The sequence below is a fragment of the Haliotis cracherodii genome, unplaced genomic scaffold (genome assembly GCF_022045235.1).
Source record: "Haliotis cracherodii isolate W230 unplaced genomic scaffold, xgHalCrac1.p SCAF_8, whole genome shotgun sequence".
NCBI lineage: Eukaryota > Metazoa > Mollusca > Gastropoda > Lepetellida > Haliotidae > Haliotis > Haliotis cracherodii.
The window spans coordinates 22,820,674-22,847,582 of record NW_027266341.1 but is presented as its reverse complement, the minus strand read 5'-3'; the positions used below and the strand labels follow the sequence as shown (position 1 = coordinate 22,847,582).

General features: G+C 37.7%; 1 protein-coding gene across 4 annotated transcripts in view; it reads right to left on the bottom strand.

Moving 5' to 3' along the window:
• The window catches only part of LOC139450552 (protocadherin-9-like), a 74,420-nt gene that overhangs the window by 30,849 nt on the left and 16,662 nt on the right, over positions 1-26,909 (bottom strand). Inside the window, exon 1 of one of the 4 annotated variants that reach the window (XM_071232304.1) lies at positions 9,976-11,278. The exons of the other annotated variants lie outside the window; for them this stretch is intronic. The gene's annotated coding sequence lies outside the window, so the exon portion shown is untranslated. Of the gene's footprint in view, positions 1-9,975; positions 11,279-26,909 lie in introns of those variants that run through there. 4 annotated transcript variants of the gene reach the window in all.

Genomic DNA, 26,909 nt, shown 5'->3' with positions numbered 1-26,909 from the left:
ATATGTCAAAGTTTTTATTATCATCAAAATTATGATCAACAGTTTTATAGCCAAATAACGATTCATCATAGTATGACAGTCATTATTTGATGATTTTCTCCTGACAAGCACCCTTACGGGGATTCTAGGCACAATGTAATTCTGAAGTATCGCATGATTATCATGAAAGGGGTGATCTGACTGATTGTGTGTCAGTGTGTGGCAAGGGGAGGAGGAGGAGGGGGGGGGGGGGGGAAGGGGGAGGTAGCCTTGCAGTTAAAGTGTTCACTCATCACATCATGCAAAGACCCCCAGTGGATACAATGTGTCAAGTCCATTTCTGGTATCAACCGCCATGCTCAAAGCGGCCTCAGACCATAAAACTCATTCACTTACTCATGGCATGTTGCTCATCCTATCAACAGCTGACTCATGACAAGCAATATTTTATTTCACTGAAACATTTGTCGAAAGGCTGATAGACAGGTCACTACTAAACTCAGAGAAAGGGAGAGTTTTCACCTGAGAATTGGATTTGAACAAAGACATTCAAAACGTTATCAAAACATTACCAGCCTAAAAACAGTCGCTAAAACACTGCACACACAAGGTCCAAAACACAACTATGATACTTTATCAAATACATCACCATCAAAAAAACATTTCTTGTCTGTTACATTTTTAGCCACTATGGAACATGGGTGTATACTTTCTTTTGCCCGGCTGTATATATCCGGTTCGCCCGGCCCAGACTTGATTATTTGCAAGCCGCCATCTCATAACTGGAATATTACCGACTCTGACAATATTCACACGCGCCATGAACAAAGAGTCACTGACATGTACAAATTCAGCTTATTAATTTGGACAGATTGACAGACAGACATAGATATGTTCCCACAGAGCCAGTGAGACATACAAAACACTTATTAGAACCCAGAACTTTAGCATCATGGAGACGCTTTATGTGAGGCAGCCAGCCATCAGGAACAGGGGTATGCACCATCGTCCCTGGACTAAACACCCGATATGCATAAGAGGAAGGAAACGGGAACAATGACATGTACTTTCATATACAACAGAAAAACAGCAATTTGATCGAAAGCCTGTCAAATAATTCTCACAAAGGTAGTTCATGTTCTTTCAGCGATTCAACACCAGATCCCTGCTATATTTATTCACAGGCTCCTTCGGGAAATGATGGCAGCTTAAGATTCAAGAGTTGAATAAATCCTTCCTCTGTTCAAAAGAATTCGATGACATGCATGTGCTAACAAGCGATGATGGATGATAAATCGTGATATGATTTTAGAAATTATGAAAAACGCAAAACCTCTTTCATGTTTCTGGTTTTCATTACGTTACTTGAGTTGATTGGATAGTGAATTTTGATAGCTTTTCAAGCTTTATACATGTTTTTTTAAGTATTAGTTTCAAACAACCTCTAAAATCATCTCATTTTTGCAGCATGGGATCTTTTCCAGTTTAAATACCAAGAAATGTCATTGCAAGTTTTCAAAGAAAACGGCAAGATATTTTTAGATCATTTTTTTGTGTTGGAATGACCCATATATAGTGTATATATTCCCTAACAAGAAAGTTTCCAAGAAAGTCTAGTGGTAATAATTGTTTCTTTTTTATTTCTATATTTCATTCTACTATGAGGGGGTGGTGTAGTCTAGTGGTTAACAATTCAAAAGTGTTGAATGTTGCAAAAAGCATTTCCCTACAAACATACTCATTTACTCCTTCTCTTATGAAAACTGGTGGACTTGAAAGAACAATTTAATATTGAGACAAATAATGACTATATTGATTCAGTATTAAAACTAAATAAAACAACTCTGAGTACATCAGTTGCAAAATGTGTCCCATTTAAAATATATATATCAGCATGTCTTGATCGACTGAATGTAGACTCGAATACCAGACTGACCCATGAAGATCTGGGTAGAATAGGTCTTCAGCAACCCATGCTTGCCGTCACAGGCGACTATGGTTGTCATAAGAGGCGACTAACTGGATCGGGTGGTCAGTCTCTCTGACTCGGTTGATGCATGTCATCGTATCCCAATTGCGTGGATAGATGTTCATGATGTCAATCACTGGATTGTCTGGTCCAGAATCAATTATTTACAGACCGCCGTCATATAGCTGGAATATTGCTGAGGGCGGTGTTAAACAATAAACAAACAAACAAAATCAAATACCAGATTGGAGCAAAGATCAAAATTAATGAATAAAATGACACTGCCAGTCTGTTCCTATCGTTCTACAGTTAGAAGTGTGGGAGATGGGAGGATTGAATAACCCAGCCATCTAAGCCATCACACTCTTCACATTTAACATGAGGAAACCCACGGTCTCCATGTTTCTATCATTCTTCAGTGAGTGGCCCAGCCATCGAAGGCACTACAATTCACTCTGCAGAATTGCATCCCTTAGACATGCCAGGATCTAATGTTTGATTCCCAAATCTAGCCTGAAATACCATTGCTGGTTTTAACAAAAGTGCATGGCAAGCATCCTGCTAGTCCTGCACCATGAACGTGGAATATATTATTTTATGAAAAAAATAAATCTAGAAATGCATACAAAAGCAAGTCTAGCCAGCTCAAGCTAGCTCTATTCCACAAATTAGCATAAAGAATTTTTTTTATTTTTAGTGTCAAGAAGGATATTGTGTAATATAAGATTTCAGAGACTAAATGTTAGTCTAGCATCCTGTATCAACCACTTTCACCCAACACCATGATATATATAAATACTGTTAAAAGTGGTATTAAACCCAACTCACTCACTCACTCACTTAATATTCATACTCAAAGAAATCAAAAAGCAATACCTGAAACTTCCCAGAACGATTTTCACAATCATAACTGTATCCATCCTGACCAGTATGGCCAATGGTCATCATTTGAACTATACACACCCAGACTGGTCAGTCACAGAAACAATAAAATCAAGCTTAAATCTGAGTTTAATATATTTGCTTTAACAGAGCGCTTCCTTAATCGCCTTGACCCCCTCTTTAGGAGGTCTGACCATATTTGTTTATTCAACCAGACCTAAGTAAGTAATTACAAGTACCGGCATTCACAAAGATATCATAAATTAAATTTGCACAACATGACTGAGGACTAGGTACATGCCTCAGGGTCGTGTTATTGTTGACAGAGTTTGGAAAGGGGGAGAGCACATTGACCATTGCTCTAAATACCTACTTTCAAAACTCCTCCCCATCGCCTATTATTTATTCAGGTGTCTCTCCGAAGGTGAAAAAGCGGTATGAAAAACAAGCCACAGAAACCGTATGGGTAGCACACTTCGAGAGGTCTCCACACAAATGTCGATGGATTTGGCCTATTAAAAGTTTTAAGGGCACTAGGTTCTGTTAAACACAGTACGAAAAATTCTTGTTTTCATACTTCGTGTTTGAGGTATGTGTATTATTCTTTAAACTGACAATGAAAAAATAATACTAGAGAAAAAAGGTATTTTTTGTGTCGTCACGGTAACCCATGGCAACCATTCAGTTCAGTGCTGATGGGAAGTCTCAAAGGAGGAGCTGATCAAACAAACTCTTGATTATTCGGTCATTGGGAAGATGTAGAATTAGTAAGGCACTGGACAAATATCATTTCCTGATGACTGAACAAGAACATTATGACTGATTATTGATGGTAGTAACTAACAATATTTATTACTTACTCAGTATCAGGTTCTAAACAATGTGTTTAAAATGCACTCAAATCACACTGTGAGAACCCCTTGGACATTGGGTCCAAGAAGGTCCCAATACCCCATGCATGTCACAAGAGCTGACTGAAATGAGGATCAATGGGATACAGTGTGAGCCCTGGCTGATTGTGTGGATTGCTGCTAATACTGGGCAGTCGGGTAGCCTAGTGGTTAGAGCGTTTGCTCCTCACGCCGAAGACCCGGGTTCGATTCCCGACATGGGTACAATGTGTGAAAGCCCATTTCTGGTGTCACCCCCGACAACTTACACCCCCCCCCCCCCCGTGATATTGCTGAAATATTGCTATACTCACTCACTCACTCACTGCTGCTGCTAATACTACCAACGTTGTCTAGTTCAGACTACCGTGGGTGTCTGGTGGTCTAGTCATCTAAGGCGCTGCTGTTGCATCCCTTTACCTATGCCAGAAACCTGTCATCTCAAGTTCAAATCCCAGCCCACCCTGTTATGTGTCTAGGTTTGTCAGCACCATTTCCCAGTCCATGGGTTTCACTAGGCTTACATCTAGTCTCTATAACTAGCATATCTTACAGAAAAAAAAACAGTTGTAAAATTATCTTAATAAAAATCTAAGGTTTCACCAAAGCGGTAAAAGTCGAAGACGTGCAACACTTTGGGCTTTCCTGACACATGTTATGCACAAATGTGAAACACTCTTCAGATTGAAGTACAACTGAACTCACTCACTATGAACTGATGTGGTATAGCTGCAATATATATTCCTGACTGTCACAACATTCACTCAGCAGAAAATTAGTCTCAAACAAACCTTAATCTTATTAAAAACAGATCTTTTGCTCTGATATGATGTGTCTCTGCATGTAGATCTTAGGACACCTCCATAGACACGTCAAGTGTACTTTCTGATCACCCAATCAGCGCTGAAGCGTCTAAACACTTCTGTAGGCTTCTGATTGCCATCAAATGAACCAGGGCCATCATATTGTGGATATTTTATACGCCCTGTTTTTAGCAACATGGCCTCTAAACCAAAAAGGACTACCGTATTTTCTTGAGTATAGTGCGCACCCATGTATAATGCGCACCCCCCTAGAGCGGGTTCAATATTTTGGAAAAAAAGAAATTTGAATATTATGCGCAGATAAAATTTACACCGTACCCTTTCAGCGAAGTCCGGCAAACGAACGGGTGCTGAGAAACTTCGTCAGTACAAATTCGAAATTTGAGATAAAAAATCACCAGACATGTTTATTTACCGTTTAAATAGTATTGATTGTTCTGCTAGGCATTGTTTTATATCTAGGGATTAAGATTACCTTGTGTATTTTCTCGTAAACTTAGCCGAAAACAGCAATCAGCTGTACACACGTTTTCTTGGAATCGGCCGGTGATTCGGTCAAGACACACCCAATGAAATAACTTTATAGGATTTTTAATGCAAGGATCGGCAACAATTGTATCTGAAACTATTTTATTTATCAGGAATAATAAATTCCATTACTTTCTTAATTATATGCAGCCTTTACTAAACATATTTAAAATAATAATAACCCTAAGCGAAGCAGCTGATCGCTATTCCCGGGTATTATTTTTTACATGGAACATGTCTGACCAGTCACCGTCAAGGCTCACGCGCACGGGATCACGTGAGCGCGAGAATTTCATGTTGACATAGAATCGTCAAACAAAAACAAATATGACTTTTAACGAGTCAAAGTATGTCATTTATGATATATGTATCCATTCTCTGTCAACTAAAGTTCGTTTCAAGGCGTCAATAGCGGTATTCTGACCGTGGTTGCTGTTAATAACGGTGAGTTGTGCGATCTTCCGATCGCTTCACACACGATTTCGCCAAAATTAATAAAAACAATATTATAAGGAATTTTGAATAAAATTAATAAAGTAAGTTACAAACATAAGTCCAGAAATACATAGAACACTTTTTATAGACAGACAGTGTAATTATATAATTATTTTGCGTACTTCAGTATGGATTTGTTGACATGGTATTTCCGGTGTTTCGTGCTCACGGTAATGTCTTTCCATGGGGGAAAAAAACATCCAAACTCATAATTCGTGTATAATGCGCACCCCCTTCTACACAGCTGTGTTTTTTCGAAAAAAAGTGCGCACTATACTCAAGAAAATACGGTAACAGTCAAAAGAATATTTGTGTTCTGTGTGGGTTTTCATTTGTAGAAATTGAGGTGGTACAGAAAGGAAGACGAATCATTTTAGAAAGCTGACATCCATTGGCTCAAGAACCAATGCATCCTTGATTTAGATTGGGCAGTCAAAGTTGGCTATGGGCTCACCTGACAAGCCCTCTATGGATCTGATCTTGATGCAGTGAAGTATCATATCAGAGTAAAAGATTTTTATGAGATAATGACCTCGGGTCAAATGCATTCGAAACACTGCCAAACACTGAAGACCGCCTAAATGGTCTAGTGGTAGATCGTCTGCCCGGAGACTCGAAGGTCTGGGGCCCGATCGCCAGCCGCATCATACCAAGAGATGTTATAAGGTGGTACTTGTTGTAACCTTGTCTGGCACTCAGCATTAAGGGGCTAAAACAAGCATTAGTTGGCTCGGCGTCAGTATACTGTATCTGAGTGGGGTATTCATGTTAAACTGAGGCATGGTATTTCAGTGGGGTAACACTATGAAATCGGCAATCAACCACACACACACTATGTGACTATATGAAAATGGCACGCTACAAACCTATGACTGTCTGTAGGTTCAAATCCTGGTTTGCCTTGAATAATGTACCTGAGTTTGTCAGCACCATACCTGTGCTTGTCAGTTTCACCAAACTAGTAAACCTCTGAGACCTGCATCATTTTGGACTTTCCTCCCACTTAAAGCTGGCATGCCATGAAATAACTGGAAAACTGTTCAAATTGGTGTTAAACCAAAGTCACTCACTCACTCACTCACTTTCTAACACTAGTTAACCTGGGCAAGACAACCTTTCAGCTCTTTAAAAAAACAAGAAATCATCACCGTTGTCTTCATCACCATCATCATCACCAACACCACCATCAACATCACCAACACAACCATCATCATCATCATCATCGTTACTTTCGCTACTTCTATGATTCATACCAGACTTGGTTTCTCTGAACATGGTTTGAGCTGAATTTAAGAAGAAGTAGACACTAGATTAATGAGATTGATGAAATAAGTCTGCATCAAGGAGTCTGATATCATGTGTATGATTGAGCACCAAATGATGTCATTTTCAATTAGGTATGAATGTAAATTTGTTCCATTGATCATACAGAAAGAAACTGAAATTCTATGAAGAATTGATAAAGTCCACAAGAAGACCTAATTCAACCATTAATTTTCGTAATGTATTCAGTATTGGTTCCTATTTTCCCTAAGTTTCAAAGATCATATTCAAATGGTAGGATTCTCCATCAATATGGCTGCCATGTCTCCAACACTACCAACTAATGGTTGTTTAGTCCATTCTGTCACTTTTATCAATTCCTTGTCATTTACCTATTTTTCTCTTTCCTATGTTCCTATTTCTAAATGTTATTATATCAGGATCATTCCATCATTACAAAAGTGCACACTGAACAATAAAAATTCATAGATTGAGAATTTATTATTCAACTATTTCTAAGATGTTTATAACTTTGCCAGCTTAATCAATCTTCATGTCTTATAAATTTTTTCTAGATGCCAGTTTCAAACTCTCAAAACTAAATCTCAAATTGATAGTAAATTATCCATAAATCCCACAAAAGACGGAAAGCTTTGACAACTAGCTTGTATGTTTTATCATAACGAATAATGTCATTAAGTTTGGTGCAGTGTTGAAATACAAATTGTGTAATCCATATTTTTAAAAAAAGGAAATACATGCCATAAATCATTCTGTGATATGTAACAGCTGAAGATAATGGTATTTGAATGAAATTTGTAAGAAAGAAGTATGGTCGTCTCAAATTCATAAAGATCCAAAAATGTGGATTGTACATATATAACTGTCATAATATTTGATAAGGAAGTAATGTATTTTTTATTATTTACAATCATAAAACACTTTCACAAGATATTAAAATAGTGCCAAAGCACTTGTTCACAAGGTACATGTACATTCAGTGTGAGCTGAATGTTATACAGGGAATATGTAGCCATCAAAATAGGAAAGGTTGTTGTTAATTGGCTGTGTAATGTGATTTTGAAGGGGATCCAGAGGGGGTTGCAGGGGTGCACAAACTGAAGTAAAGCATAGAAATATTCATCAGATGATGATGCTTTAATTACACTAATGATCATTACATCAAGTGTTGGCCATTTACTGTGATACTCTTTAAATACCAATTTTACACTCGATGGACTCTGTTTCGTTGGATAAAACCTTTTTCTCTGGCATTGACGTTTCTTGTTTTATATATAACCGAAAACAGTAAATTCTACATCTGGGCTCTGTTCCACAAAGCGATCGTAGCGCTAAGATGATCGTAACTCCCTATTTAACATAGACTTACGACAGTCGTAGTGCTATGATGATCGTAACTCCCATACTTTAACATAGACTTACGACAGTCGTAGCACTACAATTGCTTTGTGGAACGGGTCCCAGGTTCTTATGATTAAAATCTGAAATCAATTGTTCTGGTTCAAAATATATGTCTCTACAATGACACCAGGTGTAAACACGGGTTTTGTAATATTACAATTTTTAAGGGGCGGTCGGGTAGCCAAGTGGTTAAAGCGTTCGTGCATCACGCCGAAGACCCAGGTTCAATTACCGACATGGGTAAAATTCCCGACATGAAGCCCCTATCTGGTGTCCCCCTCCGTGACATTGCTGGAATATTGCTAAAAGTGGCGTAAAACCATACTCACTCACTCACTACAATTTTTAAGGGCAGAGAACATTGGTTACCTTTCAGGGCCCTGTTTCACAAGGTGACTTTGGAGCTTTTTCGTAGGTCTATGTTAACCTATGGGCATTACGATGATCTTAGTGCTAAGATTGCTTTGTGGAATCGGGCCCTGATGTAAATCTCCACAATATTGAAACCACGTGTTCAGAAGATTTGCTTGCCATTATTGATACCGACCATAACATTCACAAAGCTTCTCTGAAAACTCTCTATTCCATTATTGAAGGTTAAAAAGTGAAATAACTACAGTTTCAACTAAAACTGGATATCTGCCTTAAATCTTTTTCATGCATGTTACCAAAATTTGTCTCAACAATTATTCCCAAGCTATTCAATCACTGACCGAAAAACAATCTTTTCCAACACCTAGATTCTTTTTTTAGTTTTGTATGTCAGGAAATAAAACCATCCATATTAGAAGAGATAGGCTTCATTTCATACACACGCAGCATCGATGGTACTTGGCTGCTTAAATTGTGCTGCATTTAATCATTGGAGCCATTCAGTGTAGCTTAAATCATATACTAGCTATGATGCTTCCCTGATGACAATGGTGCCTCTCATGAATGATAAAAAATGCTGAAATTGTCAGGAATAATTTTGAGGATCTGTAGTTTCCAGACAGCTCCAAGATTGCAGGAGCCATACTCTCGAAGTAATTGTGCTGTAAAACTTTTTGCCTTGGCACGAACACTTACATCAAAACCTATTTTGAAGCTGGTCAAAGACAACCACTGGACACAACTTGACCTAGAACCATGCCTTGTAGCTCACCTAGCATATATCAATTTCATCCATTATCCCAACATTCCTACACAATTTCGATTCATTTGGTAAAGTCATGTTGGGTCAAAAAGTCATTTTGCAACATCTACAACAGCGCAGTTGAATGTTGATCATGACATCTTACATAAATGGAATATATATAGCAGCAATCAATCAAACTCAGGAAGTATTAACACTCCAAGCCTTTAAAGGTTTCAGAGTAGAAAGTTTAGAAACATTTTATAACATTTAAATTTTACTCAAAATATTGCTTCCGGAAAAAGAATTGAAACCTCGTAACATGTTCACCCCATTTAGCTAAGTAGGCGACGTTACAGACATGACGGATGATGTTGCATGACAGGCGATGTGGCATGACATGTCAAACAATTGTAAAATAACATCAAAGAAAGCATCTTGCACTGAAGAAATTAGATCTAGATTGTTAGAGATGGTAAAGATTGTCAGTTTTACATGCCTTCGCTGAAACAATTCTCACACCCAGTGTCGACATGGCTAATTGACAATGTCATTCATGGCTTAAAGAAAATCTGCAAAATGACCTCTAAACAGTCAATCACTACTTACCATGTGTCCTGAGCCACAACCATCGTAATGGAATCTATCTATCCAGTGCACACAGCCTATGAATCATGTACAACTCATTAGCTAAACACATCGTTCCCTGCTACTTCCTGTCTATCATTGTGGCTCAGCTTCAGCAGCATGTGAACTCACTCCATCTCAAAGTTTGGCATCCACTTCACACGTTTAAAAAAAATATTCATTTCAGGTAGAAAGCCAATTAATGTGCCGCACAGTGCTACATCTCAATGTTAAACTTCTGTAGAGAAGACACTTTGAGTGTATCACGATTTTACATTCCAATGTTACTCTCTCTAGAATAGACACTTTGAGTGTTTCACTATGTCACGTTCCAATGTTACACTCTAGAAAATAGACACTTTAAGTGTCACTATGTTACATTCAAATGTTACACTCTGTAGTACAGACACTTTGAGTGTATAAATATGTTACATCCCATTTTAATACTTCTGTAAACAGCCAATTAAATTGTAACACATCCCAATGTTACACTTCTGTATAACAGCTAATAATAGTGCCACACAATATTGAATCCTGATGTTACACACTGTATAACAGCTATTAAAAGTGTGCACAATGTTACATCTCACTGTTACACTCTGTAGCACAGCCAATCAAAGTGTATCACAGCAATTAATACATCCAAATACGAACACAACTAGCTGTACGGCCAATTAAAGTGTATTGCAGTGCCACATCTGCAGTTCTGTCCGTTTCAACATTAGAACTCAACACACGATTATCCAGGCTGAGACAACCAAGAACGACATGAGATGACGGTGCCTCATTCATGATCATGTAACAGTGCTAATTGTCCAACTTCCCTTGAGAACATCCTCCTGTCATTAGATTATTTCACAACAAAGTCATATCTAGACGTTCCTTCACGGTAAACAAAACCATCATAAAAAGTGAGTCATTTTTTCAAGTCCCAGTAATGTGAAAACTTGTATTTCGTCATGTGACTTGCACGCACTTCTCAATACTGGTCCTCAAAGGTATAAACTTTCACAAGATTAAAATTATTCTACCGATGAGAATATATTCATGAACAGCTCTTGCACTTTTCCTCTGCTTGCTTCAATGCAAGCTCTCTCCAGTAAAATCATTCTCCCATGAATCCAGCTCTTAGTAGCAGTAAACTCCGAATTACTTATCCTTACATGTTGAGCACAGCTACAATGAAGGCTGGTTTGTACTGCACTATCGCCTCACAAATGACAAAAGACGTTCGGCAGTTTGAGGAAACTACACACACACAAACACACGCTGCCAGCCAGAGAAGAATAAATTAACCTGAGGCTCATGGATCGAATCTTTTCAGTAGCACTCATCCTATTCACTGGTGATGAATGAAGGCAAAGCAGTCCCTACCAACAACTTTTTCTTGTACTCTACGCTGTGACACAATATGAAACTCCCTAGCTTATGTAGTTTGTAGTTTCAACAGATTCTCTTTCGTGTGGAGTTTCATACCAGTAGCTGATGAGGCAGTTCGACGCAGGGTCAATACTGCCTTGGGATGTGGGATGGTACGATTGCAAACTGATCTCAGTTCGGCTTGTTTCTTATACATGAAATTACACTTAATGGGTATACACTCCAATTGCTTCATTCAACAGCTATAAAACTATCTGTAATATCTCTTTAGAAGTTGGAGCAGAATGAATGTTGTGTGAACTAATTTCTACATATGGTTTAAGATTATGAGAGTCCCCCTAAAAGCTGGGCCGATGCCCTTTTATTTGATGTTAGAACATTTGGAATGATTTCAGTCAAGAAATTATCTTTAATAAGGCTTTGGTGGAGCATTGGAGAGGACTAAGTGAGAATGTTCTGAGGACTCTCTTAAACCTCCTGGGACAAGCATTCAAGGGAATGGTGCTGGTTTAAAAAACATCAATCATATTCCAAAAAATATCCTGAAGTAAAGTTGATCTTATTGATGTTTGGCATTACATGACACGAAGTGAGTTCCTTATGACCTACACCACTCATAGAAATTTTATGTTTGACATAGTGTGAGTGAGTTGATAATAATTCTGTTTTGAATAACATAAGCGTTATTTCACTTAATAATGATCAATATAGAATAATTATTTATTACAGTGGGAAGTATTTGTATACACTTTAAAATTTGGAGAGTACTGAAAGTCCACAGGCCTTAGCACATGTATTACAATGCATATACAATGTACAGATAATGTTATACACACAGGAGTTTAAAGGTATTGGTTCAGTGGGATAGCATAATGTTGGTTGGTTGGTTGGTTCTTTTACGCCGCACTCAGCAATATGACCACCCAATCTTGTTAGTCGCCTCTTACGACAAGCATAGTCGCCTTTTACGGCAAGCATACCTTGCTGAAGACCTATTCTACCCCGGATCTTCACAGGCCTAGCATAATGAAGAAAACATCATCAAGCCAAAAACCTGTGTTGAACCCCCATACAGGTTTGTTTGTATTTTTGTTTTTTATCGCCACACTCAGCAATACTCCAGCTATGTGACGGCGGTCTGTAAGTAATCAAGTCTGGACCAGACAATCCTGTGATTGACAACATGAGCATCAATCCATGCAATTGGGATACGATGACATGCATCAAGTCAGTGAGCCTGATCCCCCGATCCCATTAGTCACCTCTAAAGGACAAGCATAGTCGCCTTTAACGGCAAGCATGGGTTGCTGAAGACCTATTCTACCCCGGATCGCCACGGGTCCCCATACAGGTACAATATGTGAAACCTGTTCTTGATGCTACCTGCTGTGGGAATGCTAGAATATTCGTTAAAGTGACATTGAACTGCACTCATCGATTAAAACACCTCAATTTGTGTCACTAAATTAAAACTGACATAACGTTCAAAGCTTTCAATTAATATTCCAATATTAGAAATATGTTTAAATCTTATAAATATGTTTCAATCTTTGAATTAAAGTAGTCCCCAATGGATTCCAATAAAACAATGGCATTGAATGCAAAATTTAATTTCGCATTAGCATTGTACAGTTCCAGAGCATCTGGCCAACATATAAGTGAATTGTACAACAATAGCTCTATGTTTTCATGTATCAAATTTAAACATTAAAATGATGACAATGAAACGCATTAGCTTGCAGTCGTGTACAATGTAAGTGGATGCTGAAACTTTGACATTATCCTTCCAAGTCAATTCCCAGTTTTATTAATCAAAAAGCCCTCGAGTGACATCTTTATAAGTTTTGTAAAACATTTTAGTCGGTTAATCATATTTCTAGAATTACATGGATGAGACATGCAGAGTAAGCAAAACAACAAGTGACTGTAGCTAACATGAATCTAGGACATCACCACAGGAGACACCAGAATCTAGCATTGCAGCCAGGGTGAGTTAAATAGCTAGCACAACACTTAATTCAACACATGGGGAGATACCAGAATCTAGCATTGCAGCCAGGGTGAGTTAAATAGCTAGCACAACACTTAATTCAACACAAGGGGAGACACCAGAATCTAGCATAGCAGCCAGGGTGAGTTAAATAGCTAGCACAACACTTAATTCAACACTTGGGGAGATACCAGAATCTAGCATAGCAGCCAGGGTGAGTTAAATAGCTAGCACAACACTTAATTCAACACAAGGGGAGACACCAGAATCTAGCATAGCAGCCAGGGTGAGTTAAATAGCTAGCACAACACTTAATTCAACACAAGGGGAGACACCAGAATCTAGCATAGCAGCCAGGGTGAGTTAAATAGCTAGCACAACACTTAATTCAACACATGGGGAGACACCAGAATCTAGCATAGCAGCCAGGGTGAGTTAAATAGCTAGCACAACACTTAATTCAACACATGGGGAGATACCAGAATCTAGCATAGCAGCCAGGGTGAGTTAAATAGCTAGCACAACACTCAATGCAACACAAGGGGAGACACCAAAACAACCACTATCTAAACTATCCCTAAACTGCAGCTCACCTGATGCTAGCACAGCACAACATCTGACACTCAAGCTTACAATAACCTTGCAAGGTAAACTAACCACTGATTTTAGCTAACCTGAGTCTAGCTTGCACAATAGGAAACTTGCAAGGTAAACTAACCACTGATTATAGCTAACCTGAATCTAGCTAGCACAACAGGAAACTTGCAAGGTAACTAACCACTGATTGTAGCTAACCTGGGTCTAGCTGGCACAACAAGAAACTTGCAAGGTAAACTAACCACTGATTGTAGCTAACCTGAGTCTAGCTTGCACAACAGGAAACTTGCAAGGTAACCTAACTACTGATTGTAGCTAACCTGGGTCTAGCTCGCACAACAGGAAATTTGCAAGGTAACCTAACCACTGATTTTAGCTAACATGAGTCTAGCTTGCACAACAGGAAACTTGCAAGGTAAACTAACCACTGATTGTAGCTAACCTGAGTCTAGCTCGCACAATAGGAAACTTGCAAGGTAAACTAACCACTGATTGTAGCTAACCTGAGTCTAGCTCGCACAACAGGAAACTTGCAAGGTAAACTAACCACTGATTGTAGCTAACCTGAGTCTAGCTCGCACAACAGGAAACTTGCAAGGTAAACTAACCACTGATTGTAGCTAACCTGGGTCTAGCTCCCACAACAGGAAACTTGCAAGGTAAACTAACCACTGATTTTAGCTAACCTAAGTCTAGCTTGCACAACAGGAAACTTGCAAGGTAAACTAACCCACTGATTGTAGCTAACATGAGTCTAGCTCCCACAACAGGAAACTTGCAAGGTAAACTAACCACTGATTGTAGCTAACCTGGGTCTAGCTCCCACAACAGGAAACTTGCAAGGTAAACTAACCACTGATTTTAGCTAACCTAAGTCTAGCTTGCACAACAGGAAACTTGCAAGGTAAACTAACCCACTGATTGTAGCTAACATGAGTCTAGCTTGCACAACAGGAAACTTGCAAGGAAAACTAACCACTGATTGTAGCTAACATGAGTCTAGCTCGCACAATAGGAAACTTGCAAGGTAAACTAACCACTGATTGTAGCTAACCTGAATCTAGCTCGCACAACAGGAAACTTGCAAGGTAAACTAACCACTGATTGTAGCTAACCTCAAGCTATCCTGAGTCTAGCTAGAACAATAGGAAACTTGCTACTGAGAGCATGTAGTCTGATGCTAACCTGAAGCTAACCTGAAGCTAACACAGCCAGTGGCTGTGGGGTAAGAATACTTTCCAATAGCCAACGTTTCCTTAATGTCAAGCAATTTCTTGGTATCTAAATTTCACAATATTTGAGGTACAACCAAGCATGATCTTTTTATGAAGATTTCAAAGAGCATCTTTGCTCAAAGTTATTTAATTAGGGTTAGAGCATTCAAATATTGAAAAAGGTTTTAAGACAGACATGCAGAGGACATGTCCAAATTTGACACATCAGTGACCAAAATGATGCTGAATGCAATTGCCGTGTTTGTTCAGGTGACCACTTGGCTTGCCCTTGCATGTGTTTGTGACAGGTGCCACAAGTGGGTCAGGAAATGTTTACCTTTTCATGATAAGGATCTAGTCAGAATTGTAAACAAACATTTATGTCTTACGATTAAGGCAATGGTTTTGTTGCTTTAATTTAATTCTGATCAGACGTTTTTTGCCCAAATCCAAATGGACATTATATGCCTGTACCTTAATTTTGCTGGAATAGAGTTGATTATACAGGAAACGCTCTTCAGTAATGCACTTTCCCTCTGTTCATCAGCAGATTAACTTAAACTACAGACATAGTTAAATATTTATCATTCTGTTATTCATATTTCTTAGCTTTAATACTGACTGTACAAATCTTTTCCTCTGGTGAGATCCTTGCAATTTAATATTGACATTCGACGGAAATATATTTTTGTGCTGTGAATGCTGTTTCACAAGGTGAGGCAGAACAATCAGCTTACACGCCACTTGTAATTTCCCTCTTGACATAGTGAGACGCCAGTATTTGCGTCATTTTTATGAAATATTATATTTGACACAACAGAATCCACTTCTCCCATGTGAATCATTTTCCAACATGTTGTCAGGTTTGAATCAGATTAACTTCCAGGATTAATTGAAAATACTGGGAGTTGTGATTAATTTTGAGATTTGGTCTCAAGGTACATAATTAGGGGTTTTAAGCTTGAAACCCAAAGTGATGATGATGATGATGATGAGGATTAGGAGGAGGATGAGGATGAGGATGAGGATGATGAGGATGATGAGGATGATGATGATGAGGATGATAATGGCTATATGTCTGAATTTACTCCCGCTTTCATTTATTAGTGCAGGATAAGATCTCCATGCTTTTCATTTTGAATCTGAGTTATATTTGATACATGAGAAAATAATTTTTCAGAAATGTCATTTATTACTTTGCCCTTTTTCGAGAAATTGTGTGTGGAACAAAAAGAAAAACTTAAATTGGTCATCAGTTCAAAATAGATTTATCAGAATAGATGGCGACAAGAATCCATCTCTACACATGATAAATGTGAAGCCAGGCATAATATACTGCCAAGTACCAGTCAGTAAGAAGAGCTCCATTGCATTGTGTGATACATCCATTATGCTTTGGGGGGATGGAGCTATCACTGTATGGAGCTTGGAGGAAATCTGTGCGCTCACAGTGACATTGTGATCAAAGGCATCTATGAATGATGATTTGTGCATGGTTAACAAACCAAAAATATTTCATGGTCATACAAAAATCTTTTAAAAAATCAAGTGTATAGTTGAATAACTTTTCTGTATATGAAATGGTCAAAGAAAAACTGAAAAGGTGTTCAAATAGCCTTTGCCTGTTTGCCAGTCCCATTCCTTCTATGACTAAGTATTGTTTAAATCAAAATGAAGGAGAAAGGGCATGGTTGCCATTTATTCTAAGGCAACATAATTCACCTTGCAAAGTTACATCTCTTAGCCTCACCAGGATCCACTAGTCATGGCCATTTATTTTAAGGCATCATAATGGAAAAGGGAGATAATTAGCTTTTGTTTGTCTGAACCTTGTAGTGATCAAGGGTTTCAAGTGGTAAATTGTCACAGACCTGTGTCACCTTAGGCTTAATATCTTCCTACACTTTTTGTTTGTTTGTTTAATGTTTAATGCTGCACTCAGCAATATCCCAGCTATATGACAGTGATCTGTAAATAATTGAACCTGGACCAGACAATCCAGTGATTGACATCGTGAGCATCAATCTAGCCAATTTGAATATGATGACATGCATCAATCAAGTCAGCGAGCCTGACCACATGATCCCGTTAGTCGCCTTTTACGACAATTAAGCATGGGTTGCTGAAGACCTATTCTAACCAGGCACTAGACTATCATTAAGTCTCTGGAATGAAATATTTTACAGAAAAAAAAAGGTTTTAAATTATAGTTTATAGTTTTTATGAAATATAATAAAAAGGAGCCAGAGACTTTCTTCATTTGTGATACTGCAGTAATCTAGACTTGCCAACTATTTTATAGGCTTGCATGGGCTGTATTGGATATATTTGTTTCAGGGTCTGTATGACAGGCTACACCTGCCACCATGACGTTTTTCTTCCCACAATGATCTGACTTCCCACACTTCACTGACATGCCATGATCAAACGTAAATACTGTTGAAAGCACCAAACCAGTATTTGTGAGTATTACCAATGTGGTAAAACACCATTGACATACGTCGTTTGAGGATTAATGTCTTCCACCACTAATCTGACATGCCATGACACCCTGCACCATTAAGAACAGTAAGTCATATAATTATTCAGAACAGATGTAAGCAGTCATTCAGTAAGACAGCATTAAGCTAGGTTCCAACACAGGATTCCATATGTGTAGCAATGTTACATTGACAAATGACTCAGAATTATTTTGCAGGAACATGGAGACACATGATCTTGTTCCACAGTTCCGACAGGTGCTGCTATATGACATTTTAGACTTAATGATATCGATGCTCACATCATAGGTGTAACATTAATGGATGCTTTCAAAGTATCAATTTTAAGTTTATGTATGTAAGTATATTTGTAAGTAAACCTACGTGTGAGTGAGTGAATGAGTGAGTGAGTAGGTGGGTGGGTGAGTGAGTGAGTGAGTGAGTGAGTGAGTGAGTGAGTGAGTGAGTGAGTGAGTGAGCAACCGACCGAGCGACTGAGAGAATGAGTAAAACACTTGTTGAAAGCTATGACCATGAGTCTGGTGCTGAGAAACCAATACTGTGGGATAGATGATAGGCTTCTGGGATGTTTAAGCAACACAACTCTGAACAGCAAACTGCAGTGCTTTAAACCATCAGGCCTCCCATGCCATGTGATGGACTAAGATTTCATATGGGAGCATGCTAATTTGATCTGTAAAATGTTTTTTTAAGAACTATTCAACAAATTTTGATGCATCAATCCAGATGGGTGATACTCATGTTGATCACACTATCCCATATATACGGAACAAAATATGTTAGGGATCATGAACATTTTTTATGGACTAACACATTTAAAGAAACTCAGTATACGCTACAAATAAATAAAGTGGGAAAACTCTCTCCATATCCAATAGAAACCTCTGCATAAAGCGTATCCTGCCACATTGGGTGGCACCAATCACAAACACATGCAAAGGCAAGTCAATTGTTCACCTGAAAAAACACAGGAACATGATACATGATGTATATGTGTGTGTGTGTGTGTGTTGTTTTACACCACTTTTAGCAATATTCCAGCAATATTCCAGCAATATCATGAGTGCAGTGTAAAACAACAAACAAACAAAGAAAGCCTTATAAAAAATTCCCAAAACAAAAACTCCCTTGGCGCTTCAACATAGGTTTACATGACAGTCAGTAATAGGATCTTGTAACACGCTGTAAGACAAAGGTCCAAACATTTACCATCGTAGGACAGTTTGATTCGCTTCATTAGTGAAAATGGAAACAATCATGGCAAAATGACAAACAGCGACTGTACGTTTATGGAACAAGCTAGTCATGTCACAGGGTAACCATCCATGGGATTGATCATTCATTATCTCATGCCTCTGGACGTATTAACATGTCTAGGTCGTAATCTGGGCATGTTAAGGTTAAAGGCATAATTACCATTGTACTGATATAATACAGATTGAGTCATTAGCATGTTAACCCTTTCACCATAAGCCATTTTCAGGTAATGTCATTTGATTGTTGTAATCTATGATGATGAGGTGGCGTGTTGTGTAAAATGTGCTGAAAGCTACGTGGGGACGGTGGGATAGCTGAGTGGGTAAAGCGCTTGCTCATCACTTCAAAGTCTTGGGTTTGTTCCCAAAATTGGTACAATGCAAGGAGCTTATTTCTGGTGTCCCCCAAAATGATATTGCTGGAATATTGCTAAAAGACAACACTCACTCACTCACTCACTCACTCACTCACTCACTGCTACATGAGCGTTGTCCAAAGGGTTTGAATCCTATCTATGTGTATTGAAAAACCTATTTATAGACATTACTTAGCCATTTTAGTTCTAAATGTAATGAAATTGATATATTTGTAGTCTGTCGTAGGGCTCAACACCATTATCCTCATCCTAATCATCACCGTCATCCTCATGGTCAACATCCTCACAGCAACCTCATCTCTGTCATCTTCAATATGACAACCCTCATCTTATATTCTTACTATTGATCATAAACTTGCATCAATACCTGGCCCAATCAACCTAGTTCTCTGTCAGTTTTGTCTGTGACATTCTCAATCCCTAACAAATGCACCTACACGATGTAAGAATTTGTTTTATCAAAGCTTCAAACTACAATCCCGACAGTACAAATATCGAACATAAAGAGTCCCAAACAACAGAGACTCGATCCAAGATGCCACTCAACAACTTAGGACAATGCCTGTATGGCTGAGCAACAATGTCTGTGTCTGATGGTCACTCTGGTGGTCACTCGTGTGTCCGCAGCCACCACAGGAGCAAATCTGTCACAATGTCTGACCATCAATGGTCATCATCGACCCACTAGACTTCAGGTAATGATTACTTCGGCCTCATTAACCCTAAATCCTTTGCACGGGCAGTTGTAATTAAGACGTGACAATAAGCGCCTGGGGAAGACTTGCTATAGTCCCGGGGTCATATAATGACATCAAATGGAAGCAGAACTGATTAAACTAACCTGCTATCTTTTCATCCACTCAAGGCTGTTTTACGCTAAATTTCAGCCACACCATGGGATGGTTAAATGTTAAAATGTTTCTGTTGTACCCCTTGCGATTAATTCCTGTTACGTTGAGATTTTAATTGACATAAGAGCCTCATAGCGCTTTTAACAATGTCCGCTTCGGCAGGTGTATAACACGTTCGAGACATTCACCATGGCTACAAAGATTAAAGGGCTCCGATGCTTTTCAGCAACTTAAACCCTTCATTGGGCCATCTATGTTTGAAGGAGTGAATTGGAAGAAGTAGCTTATTTAGCCATTCTAACAATCTTCTATTCATACAGAATTAGAAACTGAAAATCTTTGATGTGACAACTTTTGCCAAATCTGTAGACTGACACAGCTGTTCTCTATAAGTGGTTGATTGTCCATGGAAATTGCATGAACACCTCAACCACAGGATGTACTTATGAAATTGACTGTTGTCCTTCATTTCGGAAAGACAAGTATTGTCAAAGATCAATTATGAATAACCACTGTCTGATATTTTTCTACAGAGACAATTGCACAGGAGGATGATATTGACTTCAAGAGAGTAGCCAGGCTTATATCCTGTTAGATCCTGGGTATTATGAAATCATGCTAATTATAATCTTCATCAATTGAAAGGGTGGTGTTATACTTAACTTGTTTGTCCTTAAACATGGGATGGTTCTGCTAAATCCCACAAACCAAACTGATCTTTACAAATTGTACACTGCTTAGACCAGATAAATTGGTTGTCTTATATGCACCTGGTCTACATTTTGCGAAAGCTGAAAATAATGTGGTTGATTGAAACATGTGCATATTTTTTGTTTAACATTTATTTCAATATGTTTAATAAAATACAAACAATCTATCCTTAAACATGTACAAATAACACAGCTTGCATAAATAACTTGTGTTCTGTTAGGTTATATTGTTCGTAGACTTGAAACTTCTATGCATAGCAACTTCATTATTGTTTGTAACCATGTTTCGGGGCTACTTCCTGCTCCTTCATCATTCTCCTGATAAAGAGGCAAGAAGTAGCTCTTTAAAGAAGAAGTCTTTAAACAAAAAAGAACTTGTTATTCGTAAAAGTTCCAGGTCTTTATGTTCTTCAAACTAAAAAATGCCGACCAAAGACTTGGTCATATTGTTTCTTTATGACAATAATTGACCAAGAAAATCAATAACATAAATAATACTCAGCATTGGCCTAACTTGACAAATGTTGTGGACACTTATTTTGTTTGTTTGTTTATTGTTTAAAGCCGCATTCAGTAATATTCCAGGTATAAGATGGTGGTCTGTGAATAATTGAGTCTGGACCAGACAATCCAGCGATTGACATCATGATCATCGATCCATGCAGGTGGGATATGATGACATGTATCAACCAAGTCAGCGAGTCTGACCACCTGATCCTGTTAGCCGCCTCTTATGACAAGCATAGTCGCCTTTTATGGCAAGCATGGGTTGCTGAAGACCTATTCTGACCTGGATCTTCACGGGTCGGACACTTTGTAATTATTGCCCATAGGGTTAGAAATAACTGGGTTCATAAAAATCACATGTGCACTCATGTATTGTTTATGTTCTCCGGACATCATTGTTGACATCATTCAAATCTTATTGTGATGTAAGGTTGGAATGATGTCACACTAGAAATGACATCATAGCTGAAGATTATAATTATAAAGACAAGATATTATATGGACGACACTTTTTTATTCTATTATGATGAGACATTTCGGTATAGCTTGACAATGGTATTAAGATTTATACAACGGTATAAGTATCCGTTCCGAAACGTTGCATCATAACAGAATAAAGAAATTGTCATCCATAAAATATCTCGTCTTTATTTATCAACTTCTAAACATGCCAATGAAACAGTTAGCTGAAGATTATTGACTTCATTCAACAATTGTTGTTTTCTAAGATTGCGGTCATGATCAGTACATCTTTCTAAAGAGCTAAAAATGATGAAGAAATAATGGGTAACAAAAATCATATGATCTACTAGTATTCGTAAACGTTCGAATTTCAAATATTAATCCTCTATTCACTAATATAACTGATACTAAGAACACTATTCCATTTGCAGTACATGGCTTTGTAACATTGCATGAACATGACACCAGCTTATGGTGATGTGATACTGTAAGTGTAATAGTGAGGTATGTGAACCACACAAGTCTGCCAGTGTACCACCATGGGAACACAACTCACTTCATTGTGCAAGGCTTTTGTCACCCTGAAATTTTATACCCTTGATATTTAGGTTCATTGTTGAAAGTATTTGGACATATTATATGCACATTCGATATCTGTTAATTAATCAGTAATATATGGGCTATATTTCAATATCAGATAAATTACTACTTATAAAATGGTAACATTTTCAATCAGGAAGTATAACCAACATAAATGTGTTAATTTTGTTCCCAGCTTTTGTTTAATATAACTTATACTTCATTTATCAGTGATATATAGGATTTCTTTTCATATCATTTCAAACTCTACATACAATATGGATATAATTTCAATTTTTGAAAAAAAGGCGATAAAAATCTTTCTATATTCATAAGAAATCTCTGCTAAGAGCAGAGTCGATGGTTAGATTCAGATCATATCATGAGCATGTGTTTGGGAATCACTATCAAACTGTGATGATACCAGGTATAGCCAAAAATTGAAAATCCTGCCCTACTGGTGGCAACGATCACAGACACATGCAAAAGCAAGTCAATTATGAAGCAATTGGGCACAATCAAGAAGGGTTGATTGAAAGCATTTTATAATTGACAGCACAATTAAGAATGACTTAGTCAAAAGATGACAAACTATTCAGGAAAACTTATTGATCTTGACCTAAAAATGCTGCAATTAACACACGATTTAATCAAATTGACCTTTTACCAAAGCCGAACATGAGCCAAAAAGATTTAAGCCCTAAATTCCTAGTTAATTACAGCGAAAATCACAATGTTTTTCATCTGATATTTCTATCTTTCTCCCAATCAGTTCACACACCTGTAAATAGGTAAGCTCGTTAACAGAGGGCCCAGGTAGGCTACATTGAATCACCATCTTTGTAATATTCCCAAACTCCCACATTCTCCGCTTATCAGATCGTCCAAGCCGAGCAAACTACCGCAACAATGAGACAAAGAAAAACTTTTGTTTTTTTCTTTTTAAACCAAACAGGTATACAGCGGACTTACATAGCACTGTTTGCCTAACCTAGATGATTTGTGACTGGCACAAAACACAGTTCGACTGCTGTATTAATACATTCAAGACCGACTGTGAGGATGCTAAACTTCCAGTTTTGTGGTCAATAGTAATTATTCCTCTAAGCAAACAACAGTTTTTCGCATTCATGGTATAAATTCTTCTGAGACAATACTTACTGAATAGGACAGAGAAGAAAAGGTTCAATGCCACCGTTTACTGCTCTTCCAGTCATATCACATCATGGTTTGACTATGAAATTAAGCCATGTTCCCCTTTGTAGAAAACACTCCTTTGAGTCCCCCCAAGGCCCTCGTTTATTCCAAATGGAACAAATCCTACTTTAATTATCACAGATACCTGACACGATAACAATGGTGGAAAATATCTGATTGGTTAAATAACGCAACAAAACCCTTTTCATATATCTAAGGCCTGTTCCGATGGCTGTGAATACTATTTAATCAACCTTTGTTTTATGTGTTGAGCTGATCTGATGGGACGACGTGTTGCTGTACACACCTAACTCAGATAAAAGGCATGGTTCTCTGTATCCAAAAGATAATTTTTTTCTACTGTCTCATCAGTTTCTACATGAAGGTCCCCAGAGGAGAAAATTGGTCTGACCTTGAGAACTTAAGAACAGTTTAAGCGAATAGTATTTTTAGAACCAAGTCTAAAGAGGATGAAAATTGATTAAACCAAATCTATTTTTTCATCTTTTACACATTTTCTTGCCCAATATGCCAAGACGATGGAGATAGATAAAAAAAAAGTTGTCAAGAATTCTTTTAGGTCAATTACATAGAAAGAAATGGATGTTATGTTAAAAACAAAGCTATCTGGGATGTTTTAAAATAAATATACATGTGACATTTAAGCAAGACATACTTGATTTTCAGTGAACCATTCATATAATTGTCAACACTATTTTGTTATTTGTGGAATCTGTTATGGTACATAATCGAGACTGATCGTCCTCTGGTGTTCACATTATATATTCACCAAGTTAATACCAATGTTATCAGTTTTCAAAACAAGAACTCATTTTCTGAATGATATCACCATTGAAGGCAGTGATGTCATTGAAGAAATGAGGTCACATGTTTCCATAACATATCCAAACCACCTAGATAGTAGACAGACGTGTAATATCATGTAAAGTGAAGGTTTCGGTCAAGTTGAATAATAATAATAATAATAATAATAATAATAATAATAATAATAATAATAATAATAATAATAATTTGTACGATTTGTACAGCGCATCATTTACTGTGCATAAGTGCTCGGTACGCAGAATACAGAATGAATACAACAATCAAGCTGACAAGGTACACACAACTTAAAGATAACAACTTCTTTAATTTCTGTAAAGGCGATGCTTTGGTATACCGTTGTCAAGCAAGACAGAATTGTGTCTATCTTGTCATCCGTCAATTTCTAGGTACATGTAATGCTGATCAACAATTCATCCGTTGTCTCCATGGAGACGTGGCAGTCAACACCATCAACAGCCTCACCCAACTAGAGAAGAAACACATTCAAACCAGTCACCACCTCACCTTCCTCGTGAGATGGAGAGATCAAAACATTATCCCCAAAGGCCTCTGTTTTCAGTCTTGCTTGAAAACAGTATAAGAATCTATACCAAAACATTGTCTATACAGTAATAAAGAAGTTGTTATCCATAAATTGTGTCTACTTTGTCATCCGTCAACTTCTAAATAATGCCTATCAAACAATTCAATAATCAATGTGTATAATTAAGCAGGCAAGGTATTGTACACTGGGGGAAGAACAGATTATTTCTAGACTCAATGAAATCCAATTAACCACATTCTTCTACCAATCAAATTTATTCCCTTTAATTTACAATATGCCTTTAAAGATTTTATCCCAAACAGCTATCAGTTTGACATAATAGTGTTAGAGAACATATTTTTATATCATGGGCGTCAACTAATGCGTCACTTTGTCATAACTGACGTTTTGACACACGTTTCAGCTGAAATGATATATCTGTCTGGAATTTTACACACAAAAACACAACTAATCTTTAAATAATTCAGTTGGTAACCACCCAAAATTGCTCACTCATATCACAAGGTTATCGTGAATGAAACCATTTTGAAATTTCATTTGTTGGGAAAAAAATCTTCTGTATGTGATTATGTATCAATCTTTGAAAGGTAACTCCTTCAGCAAAACCTCCAAGGCTGTTGATAGAGTTAAAATGTCATCAATGAACAAGGGACGACAAAAAACCACAATAGTAATCAATTCATGGTGGCATCACAAGTTCATAATTGCTTTCGAACAACTTTCAAAGAGGAAACAAATGCAAAAAATAGGAAAGATATTATTTGTTTCTATATCTTTTTCAAATTTAAATTACTCTAAGGGATATGAAATTTCTTCACAGATTACATAATCAGACAAGAAGCATATTGTCTGTTTGGCTTTAAAATAGTATTGTCTTGTGTTTTGTGTGTAAAAACACAATCTCAGTATTACCAGTTTTGTAATACTTCTACACCATCAATCCATTTATCAATATCAATGTTATAATACTCTTCAACACTCCCAAGGGCGGTCGGGTAGCCTAGTGGATAAAGCGGTCTATTGTAGGATTCTGACTACATCATAAGCATATGTTTATAAATTACTATCAAACAATGATGATATCAGGTGTTTGCTAAATGGTGAGCGTATCCTGGCCCACCAATGGCAGCCATCACAAATGCAACACATTTTTTGTACACAAAATACATTTGTATACAGTGTCATCATTCAGTGGAATTATGCACAAGCCCAGGCCATTCTGTAATCATCCAACCAAAACAATACTCCACTACTAATATATTTTCTGTTTATGGAACATCAACACAAAAATAGCATTGTTTACCAAATCAAATGTCATGGAATAATTTGCAAATTATTAACATATGGTTGGATAATAACCTTTAATTAGTAGAGACCAGGAAAATCAATGGTTGACAGCATGAGCACAAGTCTTCTTCACACTAAACCAGGTTACCTTTATTAGCCACAAAGAGGACGTCATCACTTACACCATAGGTGCAACATATACACTAACGCCATCCACCAAACAATCATACCACTACCACCCTCTAGATATACCATCACCCTGTTTGTTTGTTGTTGTTTAACACCGCACTCAGCAATATTCCAGCTATATGACGGCGGTCTGTAAATAATCGAGTCTAGACCAGACAATCCAGTAATTGACATCATGAGCATGGATCCACGCAGTTGGGATATGATGACATGCATCAACCAAGTCAGCAGGCTGACACCCCGATCCTGTTAGTCGCCTCTTACAACAAGCATAGTTGCCTTTATGGCAAACATGGGTTGCTGAAGAACTATTCTACCAAGGATCTTCACGGGTCACCATCTCCCTAAAGAACCCATCTTCATCAATAACAACACCAACATCTCCCCTACATCACAATAATATCAGCTACTTACTAACTCCTAAAAAAT